The following is a 19,469-nucleotide window of genomic DNA, read 5'->3' as shown; positions in this document are numbered from 1 at the left end:
GGAGGAGACACCCACAGCAGAAGACTGCGTCTCCGCCCCGTTGTGAAGTTACAGCTCATTACAATACAGCACACCAAAATATTGGGGGACCACAGCAGACGAATGGTGGTGGTGGGGGGGGGGGTTGAAAAAAACCCCACCCATGGCATCAGTGGGGGCTGCCCTACAAGGTAATACCATAATTAGCCTATGTCAAAACTGATGAAAGGTCCTCTTTAAGGAGTTTTGCTAGAATGTCAGATAAGTGCAAGTCCCACCTCTGGGACCTAGTGTCTAGAACAAGGCCTCCAAAGTGAAGAAAGAGTGATGGCGGATGTGTGGCTACCCTCCACTACTATGGGAATTCCAAAAATAGCTGAGCACCATCATTTCTGGCAGTCGCATAGCTGTGAGTGACTTGAGTGTGCTCACTTAGCTATTTTCTGAAGTCTCATTACAGAGAATGGAGAGGACACTGTTAATGATCCGGCAGAGCATTTATATAGCACTCTGCTTGATCAATAAGAGAGATGTTCCTCTGCACTCTTTTCTCTTTCCCTGCATGACACTGATAAAGAGAGAGATAAATGTTAGGTGTGTATAGCAGTGCTGTATATATATATATATATATATATATATATGTATGCGCTATGTAGAAATGTTGTGTTTGTCATGGGGTATTTGCAGCAGTGCTGTAAGTTACTGACCTTGACCCTCTCCACTTCATTAAACCACCATGGAAGGTTTAATTAGGCGAATATTTTTTCTAATTTTCTGTTGCCTAAACCTGGGGTACTTCTTATGGTGCCTACATAAATTGCAGATTACCGTGCGAAAAAAACACAGAATAATACAGTACCAGCAAAGTCTATAAGATAACACAGATCTCATGTACAATTTGCAGATTTTTTATGTGCGGAAATTGACCTGCCATGTGGATTTCCAAACTTGTAGAATGTCAATTCATGTTTGCAGGTTTAGCTCCAGTGTAGAGAGTGACTCCTCTGGTTGGGCATTTGAGAGGACGCAGCAAAGATATGTTATCTTTGGTGTTGGATGCTGCCTACCTGCCGAGGAGTCTATCTGACCATTCCCCTATACTTGTAGTGCTCCAGTTGGGTGTAAAGAGACCGTTCGGTGTTGGTACATGGAGGCTCAACCCTTTTTGGCTGCAGCTGGTGGACGGGGGGGGGGGATTCTTTACTAATAATACTGGGTTGGCACCTGTGGCAGTCATGTGGGATACCTGTAAGGCATTTATCCGTGGATTATATATCCAGCGGATTAGTCGCCATAAAGCAAAGGCCAGATACACTTTAAAACAGCTCCAAGACCTAGTGATGGAAATGGAAAAGAGATTTGTTGTCCACCCCTCACGTGAGCATGAGAGGTCGTTGGTGATGGCGCTGATAATAGATGCTTTTTTCTTAAGCAAAATTACTTTGAGGCTGGGGAGAGTTCTGGCAGACTGTTGGCTAGGATTGTTTAGGCACAAGATGGTCCATCAAAAATTCTGTCCATCCGAGGACCAGATGGATCTTTGGTCATGGCAGATTCGGATATTCTGGCAGTATTTCACACGTACTATAAAACTTTATATCAATCTAAGTCAGCAATAGACCCTCAGGGTATTGTAGACTACCTTGCTGGCATCATTATTCCTCGGCTGTCGGTGGAGCATGCGGCCTACTTAGATCAGCCGCTGTCATTCAAGGAACTAGAGGTGGCGCTTAGTTCATTCCCAAATGAAAAAGCTCCCGGGATAGATGGTTTACCGGTGGAGTTTTTAAAAAAAATATAGCACTCTATTACTACCACAGTTGCCATCTGTGTTTAATGACTCCCTTCAGAGAGGAGATTTACCCGCCTCTATGAAGGAGGCTATAATAGTTGTATTGCCAAAGCTCAGGAAGGACCCGACTCTCTCTGATATGTATAGGCCGATCTTTTTATTAACATCAGATGTTAAGATACTGGTGAAGGCACTGGCAAACAGGCTACAAGCAGTTATTTTGACCATTATACATAGTGATCAAATGGGTTTTATGCCTGATAAATCTACATCGATTAACCTTATAGAGTCGGATTCGGAAGGACGACGGGCCATACTATCCCTTGATGCTGCCAAAGTCTTCCATAGTGTTGAATGGCAATATCTATGGGAAGTGTTAAGAGTCATGGGATTTGGGAACACCTTTATCTCCTGGGTTCAACTATTATATTGTGACCCCAAAGCTAGGATTAGAGCAAATGGCAGTACATTGGAAGTATTTGAGTTGGGAAGGGTACGCGTCAGGGATGCCCATTGTCCCCCCTTCTTTTCGCCATAGAAATTGAGCCACTTGCATGCCTGCTTCGATTTTCAAATAGAATTGTGGTTTTCCCACATGCTCATATACGTGGGGGACATGGAAGGATCCTTGGGCCCCATAATGTCTCTTATACAGGACTTTGGTTAACAGTCTGGTCTTTATATAAATTGGGATAAGTCCATTCTGTTCCCGCTAGACCCGGCCCCTGCTTGCCTCTCCCTCCTGGTTGGTTCTATTTCAGAAGATCAATGCAAAGCAGTACTAGCACTGACACCTCAGTTATCAATGTGTGAGGGCTAGCGTATGTTCCAATTATTTCTTGTCCATCAGGTATATTGGACTCCATCCTCTCTGTTCAAGATCGGAGTTAGGAGTGATACTTCTTGACCTAGATGTGGGGAGAGTTCTGCATCCCTAATGTACAGTACAGACCAAAAGTTTGGACACACGTTCTCAGTCAAAGAGTTTTCTTTATTTTCATGACTAGGAAAATTGTAGATTCACACTGAAGGCATCAAAACTATGAATTAACACATGTGGCATTATATACTTATCAAAAAAGTATGAAACAACTGAAAATATGTAATATTCTAAGTTCTTCAAAGTAGCCACCTTTTGCTTTGATTACTGCTTTGCGGTAGTCAAGAGGTAGTCACCTGAAATGGTTTTCACTTCACAGGTGTGCCCTGTCAGGTTTAATAAGTGGGATTTCTTGCCTTATAAATGGTGTTGGGACCATCAGTTGCGTTGTGGAGAAGTCAGGTGGATACACAGCTGATAGTCCTAATGAATAGACTGTTCGAATTTGTATTATGGCAAGAAAAAAGCAGATAAGCAAAGAAAAACGAGTGGCCATCATTACATAAGAAATGAAGGTCAGTCAGTCCGAAAAATTGGGAAAACTTTGAACGTGTCCCCAAGTGCAGTCACAAAAACCATCAAGCGCTACAAAGAAACTGGCTCACATGCGGACCGCCCCAGGAAAGGAAGACCAAGAATCACCTCTGCTGCGGAGGATAAGTTCATCCGAGTCACCAGCTTTAGAAATCGCAGGTTAACAGCAGCTCAGATTAGAGACCAGGTCAATACCAGACAGAGTTCTAGCAGCAGACACATCTCTAGAACAACTGTTAAGAGGATACTGGGTGAATCAGGCCTTCATGGTAGAATATCTGCTAGTAAACCACTGCTAAGGACAGGCAACAAGCAGAAGAGACTTATTTGGGCTAAAGAACACAAGGAATGGACATTAGACCAGTGGAAATCTGTTCTTTGGTCTGATGAGTCCAAATTTGAGATCTTTGGTTTCAACCACCGTGTCTTTGTGCGACACAGAAAAGGTGAACGGATGGACTCTACATGCCTGGTTCCCACCGTGAAGCATGGAGGAGGAGGTGTGATGGTGTGGGGGTGCTTTGCCGGTGACATTGTTGGGGATTTATTCAAAATTGAAGGCATACTGAACCAGCATGGCTACCACAGCATCTTGCAGCGGCATGCTATTCCATCCGGTTTGCATTTAGTTGGACCATCATTTATTTTTCAACAGGACAATGACCCCAAACACACCTCCAGGCTGTGTAAGGGCTATTTGACCATGAAGGAGAGTGATGGGTTGCTGCGCCACCGGACCTGAACCCAATCAAGATGGTTTGGGGTGAGCTGGACCGCAGAGTGAAGGCAAAAGGGCCAACATGTGCTAAGCATCTCTGGGAACTCCTTCAAGACTGTTGGAAGACCATTTCAGGGGACTACCTCTTGAAGCTCATCAAGAGAATGTCAAGAGTGTGCAAAGCAGTAATCAAAGCAAAAGGTGGCTACTTTGAAGAACCTAGAATATGACATATTTTCAGTTGTTTCATACTTTCTTGATAAGTATATAATTCCACATGTGTTAATTCATAGTTTTGATGCCTTCAGTGTGAATCTACAATTTTCATAGCCATGAAAAAAAAGAAAACTCTTTGAATGAGAAGGTGTGTCCAAACTTTTGGTCTGTACTGTATATGTTCTGGGAGTGTACAGAGCTTAGTAATTTTTGGACAGGCATGTTAACTTGTATTAAGGAAGCATATCAAATTGCGGTCCTGTCTGGTCTGATGGCATGTGTGTTGGGAATATTGGACATTAAAAACTGTAATTCACATCTGTGGGTGCAGCGTCTGCTCTTCCAGGCCAGGAAATTAATTGCTAAATACTGGCTTAGACCTTAGCCCCCATCTAGGGCTGAATTTTTTAACAGAATGGACAAGATCCTCCACCTGGAAAAGGGTGTATATATTAAATGGCAGTGCTTAGCCAAGTTCTGGGACAAGTGGGTATCTTATAGGACTACTGTGATGTGACATGGTATATGAGTATTTAGGCTGTGCTGGGAGGAGTGGGTTAAGTGATACATGGGCTTTTGGATCATGCACATACAAGACCAGAACTGGGAAGGGAAATTATGGTGGGCGACCTGGAGAGGAGAAGTCCCGAGAGTAGCTAATCATGGTAAGCGTAGGGGATGGGCTTACACTTGGAGTGTCGGCTATGTCTTCCTTGGTGCCATGATACATTGCACCTATATTAGGGGTATTGTGCCCGTCTTGTCGCTGGAGGGGGGGTTAGGATTAGGGGTGAATTATTCAATATTATTTTGCACCACAATTGAAGAGGTATGTCTCTGTATAATGTGCCTTTATTTTTGAAAGCTGGTTGCCATTTATTAAAATATCTTGATAACTGTCTGTATGACCAACCGGACTATATATACTCAACCCTATATGTTCTGAAGGGTTCTTCTTTTTGTTTGTAAATTAAAAATTGTTAATAAAAATTATCTGATAAAAAAAAAAAGAGAGTGACTCCTGGTACACTCACAGTCAGCAGCAACATTGAAGTGCTGTACAGAAATTTACAGTGTGATATGGGGAGTACCAAGCAGAGGGGAGGAGAAGGAAGCCATCTTATCCAAACTCACTCCATTGTGCCCTGTACCCTGCACTCAGCAGTGTAGCACAGAGCAGCTGCCACTATACTAACCACATTTGGAACAGCTGTTGCTGCTTCACCGACCTGTGGATGGCCTCTCCTGCTGCATTCTGGGCTACATGAAAGCTCAGCATGATGTGGCAATCCCAAGCATGGGGCAGTGCTCTCCTGCTGCAGAGGTTCCTGCTTCATTCAGCGCCCACATCAAGTACAAGCACAAGCGGCTCCTGTGCCAAGCGGTTCCTGATGTCCAAGCACGGGGGGGGGGGGGAGTGGGGGTATTCCACTAGTGTCTATGAAAGTAGGCCTGTGGGGCAATACGCACAGCAGGTTTATCCTGGATATTTTGTGTTGTCAAAATAGCTGATGCCTTTGCATTACAACTAAGTAACGCGCACGGAAATTTCTATATATAGTTCTGGAACTCTGCCCTTAAGTGGATGCATTTTCCATTACAGTCACTGGGAAAGGATGTCTACTAGTAAGTACATATGCAACATGCTTTCTTCTGGGGGTTGCAGGAGGCTTGCCTCTCCTAGCTTGTGTCTGTGAGATCTCTCCTCTTTTATGAGACTCTCAGACACTTCAGGTGATAGGGCAAGTATGAATAAAAGTTTGTCATGGGAAAACCATTTAAGTAATATAAATGTAAAGAATGTACATGTAGTCAACCCTAAAATGTAATCCTCTTCAGACACTATGCCCATTGTCTGCTTCTTGTAAAATGCATTATCTGTACCTACCATGTTCAAAAACTTTTTTCTTCTCCAGGAAAACATTTGAAACTGAAATTATGTCATAAAATGACGTAGAGAGATATAATTTTTTTACTGCATTCCATGTTGTTTATGTATTTGTTCCATAGTTTACTATACTAAGACATCACTGAATAAACAGTGGTGCAAAAGTAAGGATTTATGACTGTGTAATATATGACATGAGCAAATTCCAGTCAGGATGCATCACAATATGACCTGTACACTTTATGAGTCATGTTTGGCACGAGCGGTTTTATAATTTTTTTATGTGGCTGAAGTGAATGAATTGGAAAATATGTATAATAGATTCCATGGTTAAAGCTTCCCTCTGTTTCATTATTTCAGAAATACAAAGCAAGCACATGTGCTGTCTACATATGTTTTTGTTTTTTGTATTTTATAATTAACATAAGAAAATTCTTTTTTTAGGAAAAACTCTAAACTTCAACACATACATTGTTTCACAAATCAGTGCCATCCTTTAAAATGTAGCTCATATGCTGGCATAAGTGTTTTGTTTTTTTTTGTAATATTTTTATTAACAACACAGCTGGATAACTCCCTTGACACACATGAAGGGATGACCTGAAAATCTTAAGGGGTATTTTGTAAACTCAATATTCATAGAAAACATTATTTTTTATTGATTGTTTGGCTGGTTTTCTTTTTAATATCAGAAACTGCTGTTGAAAATGATATATAAAATACTGTCCTTTTGTAGCAGTCGACAAAAATGATAAAACTTCAAATATAGCTAGTTAATATATTGTTAGTTTACTGCTCTTGTGAAAGGAAGATTTTATCTACAGGTAATCTTCATGGTAATAGTAGGTGTAGAATTTGCATAGCACCATGATAGCTGTGTTGTTCTCTTAATAGCACTAGATAAAGATGCCTACAGAAGAACATTGCTTTGGTTAGTCTAATATGTAATGCTCCAATTGAGTCACTCATCCCCTATCCTTCTTTAGCTGCAATGAATCATGTTAAGCAAGACTGTTTGCTATGCTAAAAGTTTAAACAAAGAGGAAGTTAAGTAGCAGGAAAGAAAGTAGAATACATGGAGTAACTTCAAAATATTATATCCAGGTAACCATCTAACCATTTTTATTAAAACATGCATAGAATATCCACATATAGACTGTTAATATGTGATACAATAGTGGTGGGAGCAGACACATTAAATTATTCCCACTACCCCCAAACCTAGCCCACATTATAATATACCCTTATTTTCCCCTATGCGCCTGTAACGGAATGTTTCTGAAGACAGAATGTTCAAGTGGATGTAGACTATTAAATAAAATGAGGCAGTGCATTATTACCCCAAAAGGGTGAAAGCATGTATATCCTGTAATCACAAAGATGTACACCTTTGAGGGGAATATTTTTTATTATTATTGCATTGTGCTAATTTTGAGCTAAAATTCATTTTTTTTTTATTGGTCTTGATTACAAATATGGAAACCCTTTTTTCTGTACTGGGCTGGGATGCTCTAATAGAGGGATATCAATTTTCTGTCTGCTCCGTCAGCCAGCTTATCTAAAGGCCTCCTTATCTCCTTATTATCTAAACACTCATAGTTCAGTTCTTATCTTACTGATAAGAATGAACACTTAAATAAGTGTTTATGACCTCTTAAGATCCATTTACATGGGACGGTAATGCATTTACTCTGCAATATCATCACTAAGGAGTTACATTACTAGTAACACTCGTTAGCAATAATCTGTTCAATTGTTAGCCAGTGTAAAGTGCCCTTTAGAAATGAGAAATAAGGGTTATTAGCTGACTGGCACAAAGTGAAAATAAAAAGTATGATTCACACAGCTAAACAGTTAACCCTTTGTGACAAAATGGCTCAATATTTTTAAATAAAAATCAATAGAAAAAATGATTTTTAGTGCAAAATGAGTTAAATGCAATCATTAAAAAATCTGTCACTATCAGCATTAAAGTTTTCTTAGAAGATACTTTGTCACAACCGTTTTAGAAGTAAATAGCATATATGAAAAGAGTGACTTTTAAAATTACCTTTATTTAATATTTAAGCGGGTATATGTATGTATATACCAACAGTGGTGTACTATAGTTACCAAGATTAATCAGTGGGGGAGTAGTGGCCCCCAAAAAGAAAAACATACATGGTGACGGGGTAGACACTCGGATACGGGTAAAGGGAAGTAAGTTCTAGCCCAAAAAGATTACAGGGCTGAAGGAAAAAACTTACCCTAGAGGCCCTAGAAGACTGCTAAGCCCAGGGTGGCCCCCTGATGGTGGAGGTTCCCTGTCCCCGAACCTAATGCTATCCGGTCCCTAGAAAACCCTAAACAGGGAAGATATTAACGATGATATTGTAGAGAGTGGCTGGTAATCCTAATGGATGGACATCACCATTACTCTCTTAAACCAAAAAACAATTATATACAGAAAGCCCCGACGCGTTTTGCCTAACATTTATCAGGCTCATCAGGGGGTAAAGGAATCAGGATAGATAAACACAGTGTGATACAATTGCGATACTTAGCTTTGCAGCCAGATGTCAAACCACAAGGTGTTTTTTTGCAGGTCACCAAAGGAAAGAAGAGAGAAATAAGACTCTTTATCCCGCTAAAGATGCAGGCGGGAAAAATTGTGGATTACCCACAGAAAACATCAGGTTGTCCGGGCCCAAATCCGAGTGTCTACCCCGTCACCATGTATGTTTTTCTTTTTGGGGGCCACTACTCCCCCACTGATTAATCTTGGTAACTGTAGTACACCACTGTTGGTATATTTATACCTATACCCGTTTAAATATTAAATAAAGGTAATTTTAAAAGTCACTTTTTTCATATATGCTATTTACCATTCAAAAATCTGCCTTCGAAGGTGTACATAGCCTTTAATCTCTTGCCACACTTTCTGGATTAAAATAATAGTGTTAAAATTAGTTAACATCTTAAGACCACATTTTCCCCATCCAAAAACACAAATGGTGACATTTTTCCACTACCTAGAGATATCCTCTGGACATATTGCCCAACATAACCTGACACTCAATAAAAAAAAATGTTTTAAACTGACCTACTAGAATATAAAAAATTTGGAACTGCAAGTCTCCCTTTATCTCTTGGAACCTGCAAATTCTGGGACATTTATAAGGCAGTGTATTATTACCCCAGAGGGGGGAAACTCGTGCATATCCTCAAAAATATTTACATAATCTCTTGCTCCACTTTCTGCATGAAAATAATAATGCTAAACTTAGTGAACATCTTAAGACCAAATTGTCCCTATCCAAAAACACGAACTGTGACATTTTTCCACTGCTGTGGACATATTGACTAATGTAACGTGACTCCCAATACAAAAAAATGTTTGAATTGACCTGCTAGAATATTTTTAAAAAAATTGGAAGTGCAAGTCCCTTAATCTTTTGGAACCTGCAAATTCTGGGTCATTTATCCCCCTAAATGAAACAACTTTTGTGGAATCCACACAGGTCTAGTGTATTTGCAAAAGAAAACAATATTTGGAAGAGTGCAACCATTTCACATAAAAAGATTTAAGAAGCAAAGGATAGAAAAATATGTTACCATATCCTAATATTTCCCCTCAGTCTATGGATAAGAGCTGATATTCTCCTTGACTTTCAGCGCTGGAAAATGCATGTTGGATTTAACATCTATTGTGCATGAGACCAAACTTGCTTTTTGCGAATAATCCAGTTTCGGTCTATTATCTTGAATTAAAAAAATATATAATAATTGTCTACGGATTTTGATAGCTTATGTCCCATTATGCCCTGCCCAGGTAATACAAAGGTCGATGTGACCAGATCGCATCTATCCAAACCTAATGTTTCATTACAAATTGTGAACATCTGAAGAGACAAATATATGCAATTCTAAGGCACTCGTAAATCATAGGAGACAGTCAACATACAAACTCCAGCACACTAAAAGGAGGGACAGAGATTGGCAAAGGTGGGTTGGCAAAAGCCAACCACAGAAAGCGTATAAAAAGCAGAGTATGGGAAGATGGTATATGTAAAATGATCTTCATGTCAGTTGCACCATTTATTTTCAATTTAACGTTGTAAGTAGCAAGCAAGGTGTCAACTACTGTGTGTACTCCATCATCCCAGATGCAGGAACGTTATAAACATACTGCATGTGCTTTTACTTTAGGTGCTCATCCCTAACAGATAGAGATGAGCTAATAGAACAAGTGTTGATATTTCAAGTAGACCATGTTAATTTACCAGTCACTGATTGTGTTTCTGTTTTCTTTCAACTTCTATCATGGCGTACTGTCAGCTACACTATACATAGATAATAGAATTTAAATATTTGAACTGATTTGTAGAAGGGAGTTAGAGTAACCATCGATTCATGATGATGTCATCACGTGCGCCTATGCCGGGATGCAGCACAGTGAAGTTTGCGCGCCTGCCATTGCGCGCCTAAACATAGTTGAGAATTTAGCTTTTAGTTTTTTATTTTATTTTATGTGCCAACTTTGGGGGACATGGTGGGGACACAGGAGGACATATGAAGAGAGTACATTAGGGGAAAATTGCAGTATGGGGAAAATTACTATGTGGGGAAAATATTATGGTGGAATTACTGTGTGGGGGCAAATTATTATGGGAGGGATTACTATGTGGGAACAAATTATTATGGGAGGGATTACTATGTGGGGGCAAATTACTATATAGGGCAGTTTGGAGGAAACTACTGTTTGGGGGCACTGTGGGGGAAATTACTGTGTGGGGCAGTGTGGGGTAAACTACTGTGTGGGAGCAGTGTGGGGGAAACTACTGTGTGGGGGCAGTGTGAGGGGAACTACTATGTGGCGGCAGTGTTGAGTAAACTACTGTGTGGCGGCAGTGTTGAGTAAACTACTATGTGGCGTCACTGTTGGGTAAACTACTGTGTGGGGGCAGTGTTAGGTAAACTACTGTGTGGGGGCAGTGTTGGGTAAACTACTGTGTGGGGGCAGTGTTGGGTAAACTACTGTGTGGGGGCAGTGTTGGGTAAACTACTGTGTGTGGGCAGTGTTGGGTAAACTACTGTGTGGGGGCAGTGTTGGGTAAACTACTGTGTGGGGGCAGTGTTGGGTAAACTACTGTGTGGGGGCAGTGTGGGGTAAACTACTGTGTGGGGGCAGTGTGGGGTAAACTACTGTGTGGGGGCAGTGTGGGGTAAACTACTGTGTGGGGGCAGTGTGGGGTAAACTACTGTGTGGGGGCAGTGTTGGGTAAACTACTGTGTGGGGGCAGTGTGGGGTAAACTACTGTGTGGGGGCAGTGTGGGGTAAACTACTGTGTGGTGGCAGTGTGCGGTAAACTACTGTGTGGGGGCAGTGTGGGGTAAACTACTGTGTGGGGGCAGTGTGGAGAAATTTACTTTGCGGGTGCAGTGTGGGGGAAACTACTATGTGGGAGAATAATGTGTGTGGGCAGTGTGGGGGAAATTACTGTGTGGGGCAGTGTGGGGGAAAATACTGTGTGGGGCAGTGTGGGGGAAAATACTGTGTGGGGCAGTGTGGGTTAAACTATTGTGTGGGGGAAGTGTGGGTTACACTACTGTGTGGGGCAGCGTGGAGGAAATTACTATATGGGGCAAACTACTATATGGGGCAGTGTGATGGAAATTACTATGTGGGGCAGTGAGGGGGAAATTACTATGTGGGGGAAATTACTGTGTGGGGGCAGTTTGGGGAAACTACTATGGGGGGCAGTGTGGGGTAAACTACTGTGTTGGTGCAGTGTGAGGGAAACTACTGTGTTGGTGCAGTGTGGGGGAAACTACTGTGTGGGGCAGTGTGGGGTAAACTACTGTGTAGGGGCAGTGTGGGATAAACTACTGTGTGGGGGCAGTGTGGGGTAAACTACTGTGTGGGGTAAACTTCTGTGTGTGGAAGTGTAGGGGAAACTACTGTGTGGTGGCAGTGTGGGGGAAACTGCTGTGTGGTGGCAGTGTGGGGGAAACTACTGAGTGGGGACAGTTTGGGTGAAATTACTCTGTGGGGCAGTGTGAGGGAACTAATGTGTGGGGCAGTGTGGGATAAACTACTGTGTGGGGCAGTGTGGGATAAACTACTGTGTGGGGGCAGTGTGGGGTAAACTACTGGTGGCAAGTTTAACATGTGTTGTGGGTAAACTGTTTGAAGGTTTTCTAAGAGATTCTATCTTAGAGCATCTCAACGGAAATAAGCAAATAACACCATATCAGCATGGCTTCATGAGGGATAGGTCATGCCAAGCTAATTTAATCAGTTTCTATGAGGAGGTAAGTTCTAGACTAGACAGCGGCTAATCAATGGATGTCGTATATCTCGACTTCTCCAAAGCATTTGACACTGTACCACATAAAAGGTTATTATATAAAATGAGAATGCTCGGACTGGGAGAAAATGTCTGTATGTGGGTAAGTAACTGGCTGAGTGATAGAAAACAGAGGGTGGTTATTAACGGTACACACTCAGATTGGGTCACATTTGGGGGACATGTTGGGGACACAGGAGGACATATGAAGAGAGTACATTGGGGGAAATTGCAGTATGGGGCAAATTACTATGTGGGGAAAATATTATGGTGGAATTACTGTGTGGGGGCAAATTATTATGGGAGGGATTACTATGTGGGAACAAATTATTATGGGAGGGATTACTATGTGGGGGCAAATTACTATATAGGGCAGTGTGGAGGAAACTACTATGTGGGGGCAGTTTGGATAAAACTACTGTTTGGGGGCACTGTGGGGGAAATTACTGTGTGAGGGCAGTGTGGGGGAAATTACTGTGTGAGGGCAGTGTGGGGTAAACTACTGTGTGGGGTAAACTACTGTGTGGGGGCAGTGTGGGATATACTACTGTGTGGGGGCAGTGTGGGGGGAAACTACTGTGTGGGGGCAGTGTGGGGGGAAACTACTGTGTGGGGGCAGTGTGGGGGAAACTACTGTGTGGGGGCAGTGTGAGGGAAACTACTGTGTGGGGAATTATGGGGCAGTGTGGGGCAAACTACTGTGTGGGGACAGTGTGGGGGAAATACTATGTGGCGGCAGTGTGGGGGAAATACTATGTGGCGGCAGTGTTGGGTAAACTACTGTGTGGGGGCAGTGTTGGGTAAACTACTGTGTGGGGGCAGTGTTGGGTAAACTACTGTGTGGGGGCAGTGTTGGGGTAAACTACTGTGTGGGGTAAACTACTGTGTAGGTACAGTGTGGAGGAAATTACTGTGTGGGTACAGTGTGGGGGAAACTACTATGTGGGGGCACTGTGGGGGAAAATAATTTGTGTGGGCAGTGTGGGGGAAATTACTGTGTGAGGCAGTGTGAGGCAGTGTGGGGGGAAAATACTGTGTAGGGCAGTGTGGGTTAAACTACTATATGGGGCAGTGTGATGAAAATTACTATGTGAGGCAGTGAGGGGGAAATTACTATGTGGGGGAAATTACTGTGTGGGGGCAGTTTGGGGAAACTACTATGGTGCAGTTTGGGGAAACTACTATGGGGGCATAGTGTGGTAAACTACTGTGTTGGGGCAGTGTGAAGGAAGCTACTGTGTGGGGGCAGTGTGGGGGAAATTACTGTGTGGGGGAAACTACTGTGTGTGAAAGTGTGGGGAAAACTACTGTGTGGTGGAAGTGTGGGGGAAATTACTGTGTGGGGGCAGTGTGGGTGAAACTACTGTGTGGGGCAGTGTGGGGTAAACTACTGGCCGGTAAGTTTAACATCTGTTGTGGGTAAACTGTTTGAAGGTTTTATAAAAGATGCTATCTTAGGGCATCTCAACGGAAATAAGCAAATAACACCATATCAGCATGTCTTCATGAGGGATCGGTCATGCCAAGCTAATTTAATCAGTTTCTATGAGGAGGTAAGTTCTAGACTAGACAGCGGCAAATCAATGGATGTCGTATATCTGGACTTCTCCAAAGCATTTGACACTGTACCACATAAAAGGTTAGTATATAAAATGAGAATGCTCGGACTGGGAGAAAATGTCTGTATGTGGGTAAGTAACTGTCTCAATGATAGAAAAAAGAGGGTGGTTATTAACGGTACTCACTCAGATTGGGTCACTGTCACTAGTGGGGTACCTCAGGGGTCAGTATTGGGCCCTATTCTCTCAATATATTTATTAATGATCTTGTAGAAGGCTTGCATAGTAAAATATCAATTTCCGCAGATGACACTAAACTGTGTAAATTAATTAACACTGAAGAGGACCGCATAGTACTACAGAGGGATCTGGATAAATTGGAGGCTTGGGCAGATAACTGGCAGATGAGGTTTAACACTGACAAATGTAAAGTTATGCACCTGGGAAGGAATAATGCAAGTCACTGGTACATACTAAATGGTAAAACACTCGGTAACACTGACATGGAAAAGGATCTAGGAATTTTAATAAACAGCAAACTAAGCTGCGAAAACCAGTGTTAGGCAGCTGCTGCCAAGGCCAATAAGATAATGGGTTGCATCAAAAGGGGCATAGATGCCTGTGATAAGAACATAGTCCTACCACTTTACAAATCGCTAGTCAGACCACACATGGAGTACTGTGTACAGTTCTGGGCTCGTGTGAACAAGGCAGACATAGCAGAGCTGGAGAGGGTCCAGAGGAGGGCAACTAAAGTAATAACTGGAATGGGGCAACTACAGTACCCTGAAAGATTATCAAAATTAGGGTTATTCACTTTAGAAAAAGACGACTGAGGGGAGATCTAATTACTATGTATAAATATATCAGGGGTCAGTACAGAGATCTTTCCCATCATCTATTTATCCCCAGGACTGTGATGAGGGGAGTTCCTCTGCGTCTGGAGGAAAGAAGGTTTGTACACAAACATAGAAGAGGATTCTTTACGGTAAGAGCAGTGAGACTATGGAACTCTCTGCCTGAGGTGGGGATGGTGAGTACAATAAAGGAATTCAAAAGGGGCCTGGATGTATTTCTGGAGTGTAATAATATTACAGGCTATAGCTATTAGAGAGGGGTCGTTGATCCAGGGAGTTATTCTGATTGCCTTATTGGAGCCGGGAAGGAATTTTTTATTCCCCTAAAGTGGGCAAAATTGGCTTCTACCTCACAGTTGTCTTCCTCTAGATCAACTAGCAGGGTGACAGGCTGAACTGGATGGACAAATTTATTTTTTCGGCCTTATGTACTATGTTACTGTACGGGGGCAGTGTGAGGGAAATTACTGTGTGGGGCAGTGTGGGGGGAACTACTGTGTGGGGGCAGTGTGGGGGAAACTATTGTGTGGGGGCAGTGTGGGGGAAAGTATTGTGTGGAGGCAGAGTGGGGGAAATTACTGTGTGGGGGAAACTACTGTGTGGGAGCAGTGTGGGGTCAACTACTGTGTGGGGGCAGTGTGGAGAAATTACTGTGTGGGGGCAGGGTGGGGGAAACTACTATGTGGGGCAGTGTGGGGGAAACTACTGTGTGGGGAAGTGTGGGGTTAAACTACTGTGTGGGAGCAGTGTGGGGTAAACTACTGTGTGGGAGCAGTGTGGATAAAACTACTGTGTGGGGGCAGTGTGAAGAAATTACTGTGTGGGGGCAGAGTGGGGGAAACTACTGTGTGGGGGGGCAGTGTGTGGTAAACTACTGTGTGGGGCAGTGTTGGGAAAACTACTGTGTGGCTGCAGTGTAGGGAAAACCATTGTGTGGGGGAAACTACTGTGTGGGGCAGTGTTGGGTAAACTACTGTGTGGGGGCAGTGTTGGGAAAACTACTGTGTGGGAGCAGTGTTGGGTAAACTACTGTGTGGGAGCAGTGTTGGGTAAACTACTGTGTGGGGGCAGTGTTGGGTAAACTACTGTGTGGGGGCAGTGTTGGGTAAACTACTGTGTGGGGCAGTGTGAGGGAAACTACTGTGTGGGGGTTGTGTGGGGGTAAACTACTGTGTGGGGGTAGTGTGGGTTAAATTGCTGTGTGGGAGCAGTGTGGGGTAAACGACTGTGTAGATAAAACTACTGTGTGGCGGCAGAGTGGGGGGAAATGCTATGTGAGGCAGTGTGGGAGAAACTACTCTGTGGGGGCAGTGTTGAGGAATTACTGTGTGGGGGAAATTACTGTGTGGGGGCAGTGTGAGGGAAACTACTGTGTAGGGGTAGTGTGGAGGAAACTACTGTGTGGGGTAGTATGGAGGAAACTACTGTGTGGGAGAAGTGTGGAGGAAACTACTGTGTGGGAGAAGTGTGGAGGAAACTACTGTGTGGGGTAGTATGGAGGAAACTACTGTGTGGGAGAAGTGTGGAGGAAACTACTGTGTGGGGGCAGTGTGGAGAAAACTACTGTGTTGGGGCAGTGTGGGGTAAACTACTGTGTGGGGGCAGTGTGGGGTAAACTATTGTGTAGGGGAAGTGTGGGGTAAATTACTGTGTGGGGGAAATTAATGTATGGGGCAAACTACTATATGGGGGCAGTGTGGTGGAAATTACTGTGTGGGGCAGTGTGGGGCAAATTACTATGTGGGGTTAATTACTGTGTGGGGGAAACTACTATATGGGGCAGAGTGGGGGGAATTAAAGTGTGGGGCAGCTTGGGGGCCTTGCTATTGGGGAGGCACTGTATGGGCAATTCTATTATTTCTGCGGACACTTTACAGGAATTATTACCTGGAGCACAATATATGGTGTTGCTATTACTGGGGGCACTCTAGGGGACATTATAGTTGCAGTGGACACTATAGGGACATTTGAGGTAATTTATCAAACTGGTGTAAAGTAGAACTGGCTTAGTTGCCCATAACAGTCAATCAGATTCCACCTTTCATTTATGACATCTCTTTTGGAAATCCAGTTCTACTTTACACCAGTTTTATAAATGACTCCAATTATGTCTACTGGGGTCACTATTTTTTCAGCAGTATAGTACCTGGGACATTGGGGAGCACCACTGGCACAGTATTAGGAGTGGCAGCAGGATGGCATTGTCGGGACACTAGGATGAGGAGGTTGATGGAAAAATTTCGAAATCTAATGTGTCTGTGTTACAAACTGTAGAGACGAGATGAAACTGAAAGAATTTGTTATGGCGGTCTAATGTATGAGAAGAGGTAAAAGAAGGTCTACATGACAGGAGATGTCCCTGGATGTAAGAGGTATATGGTGCTGTATTCTCCTCCAAGTCATTTTCTTATAATTATATGTATTTTAAATTTGACAACCCAATTTTTCAGTTTAGGAGCCAATTTGTGGTATTTTTTTTTTTTTGTCTGGAAATGTCATATGGCCTAGAAAGAGATTGTGGCGCTCACTAAGCACCGCAACCTCTTCATACAAAAAACAAAACAAAATTAAAATGGAGGGAGGGGCCCAAGTTAGTTAGACAGCCCTGGGCCTATCATGCAATGCACTTCATCCACCATTGCATAAATGAATAGTACTGGTGAATACAAGAAAATATATACTTCCTTCTTCACTTATCAGGCTCATCTTCTGATACACCTCCCCCCCTTTCGCTCTTGATTCACAACTAAAATCCATCTTTAGTGAAGATGGGCTGCCTGTTCACTAAAATATATAGAGGTCTATAGAGAGGGGCAGGGAAAGGGACAGAGGAGAAGGGACAGGCAGAGACAGATAGACTGACACAGAAACTGCTGCTGTTTATAATTAGTTTACTGTCCGGCTGGATTCAAATGTAAGCATTTTTTTTCTGTTGTATAGTGTCTCCCATTACTTCTTCTACTTCTGAGGGTGTGCTACAGAGAGGAAGCAGGATCTCTCGGTTCTCTGTGTTCTGTGTCTGAGCAGACATGAAACCAGCTAATCTCCACCTACTAGTTGAGAAAATCTTAAAATTTCAAACTGCAGAGCAGGGTTGGACTGGCCCACCAGAGTATCAGAGAATGGGTTGGGTCAATCTCTGAAACCAAAGTGGTTCCCAAAAGTCCAGGAGGAAAATTACATTTAGAGCCGACTGTGGAGATAATCACCTCCCTTTAGGGTCTATTTCTTTGATTCAAAAACTATTCGATTTTATAGATGATAATTCTATCTGGAGGTCCAAGGAACCCATGTTGGACAATCCTGCAGAGGGAAAAACTGCTAACAAATGCCAGATACAAGTCATAAAATGGACAGAAATTGAAGTATTCCTGTAACACCAGAAACAAATGGAAAGCGGGTCAAACAGAGCACAAAGATTAATCCTTTGAACTCCATTTGACCCATAAAAGTGAATGTATCTGTAATGGTATATGTTTGAATATCGTTTTCTGGATATTCAAATGTATACTACTGATTGAAAACCCAGTGAAGGGCTAAAACAAAATATAAACCAAGCCTTATTCTCACTAAAACATGAAGGAGACTTCTGAGCTACATTATCTCATAAAAATCACAGAATGTTCATCCGGTCAATGTTAATAGTGTTCTCACATATCGGCATCAACATTTATTTCTACAGCAGAAATCCAAAGCTGACAATCTGATTCCTGCTGCAGATGTACTGCAGCCGTACAACAGATCCTCATAAGAATTAGCCCTATTGTCATTCAGTGGGATTAGGGAGCCTTCAGAAATTTCTGCAACTAAAAACTGAATAGGACAGTTTCAGAAATCTTTGCAACAAATTATGGCACGTGTAAAGGTTCCCTTAGTCGTCAGCCTTTTCATATGGAATCCATGAACTTAGGTAGGGTACTACTTATTTCCATGGCTCCGTGTTTTTGTAATAAACAGAGACCATCAGGGAGGACCAGAGCAGCAGCACTGGAACAAACAAAACATTTAATATTATTATTTTATCACATGCCTACCCCTTGGAAAAAATGTTGCAAGTTAAAAAAAAACTCTAATATGAAATGTAGAACTACGGTATCTAATAAAAAAATCCACTTTATGACAGTGAGGCCTACCAATCAGGGGTGCCTTTTTTCTCCCTCTGGGATTTCAAAATGTAAAAGAATGATCTATTTTTTTTTTTTTAAACCCACAAATGATGTAACTGTGTAAATTTAGGCTTATTTAGAATGAATAAAGCAAAATGACATGGACCACAATCCCTTGTATCCCTATACACATTAACCCACTGATCAAATAAGAGATAACATAATTTAAACTTTTCACCCAATCCACCCTTATGTACCCCTTTACAGTTCATTTCCAATTTAACATATTTCAAACTTTCACTGACCTTAGATGAACATAAGCTATGTAAAAACTTACTGTGTGGTACAGCTGTTGTGAGCCATGTATAAATTTAAATTTATTGTGACATCATCATTTAATAATGAAACAACTCGCACAAACCACTAAACCACAAACGGGAAACATATTGAAAGGTGCCAACAAGATAAATATGACGGTTATTTATTTAGCCTTCGCCAACATACATGTGGAAATTACCCTTTTAAAACATGCCTCTGACCTATAAATACAGAGGCCCAATTGTAACATTTTCTTAAAAGACAACAGATAAAATATAAATTCTGCACACAAA

This window comes from Bufo gargarizans, chromosome 4 (genome assembly GCF_014858855.1).
Source record: "Bufo gargarizans isolate SCDJY-AF-19 chromosome 4, ASM1485885v1, whole genome shotgun sequence".
Taxonomy (NCBI): domain Eukaryota; kingdom Metazoa; phylum Chordata; class Amphibia; order Anura; family Bufonidae; genus Bufo; species Bufo gargarizans.
The sequence above is the reverse complement of the archived record's forward strand: the minus strand, read 5'-3'. Positions refer to the sequence as shown.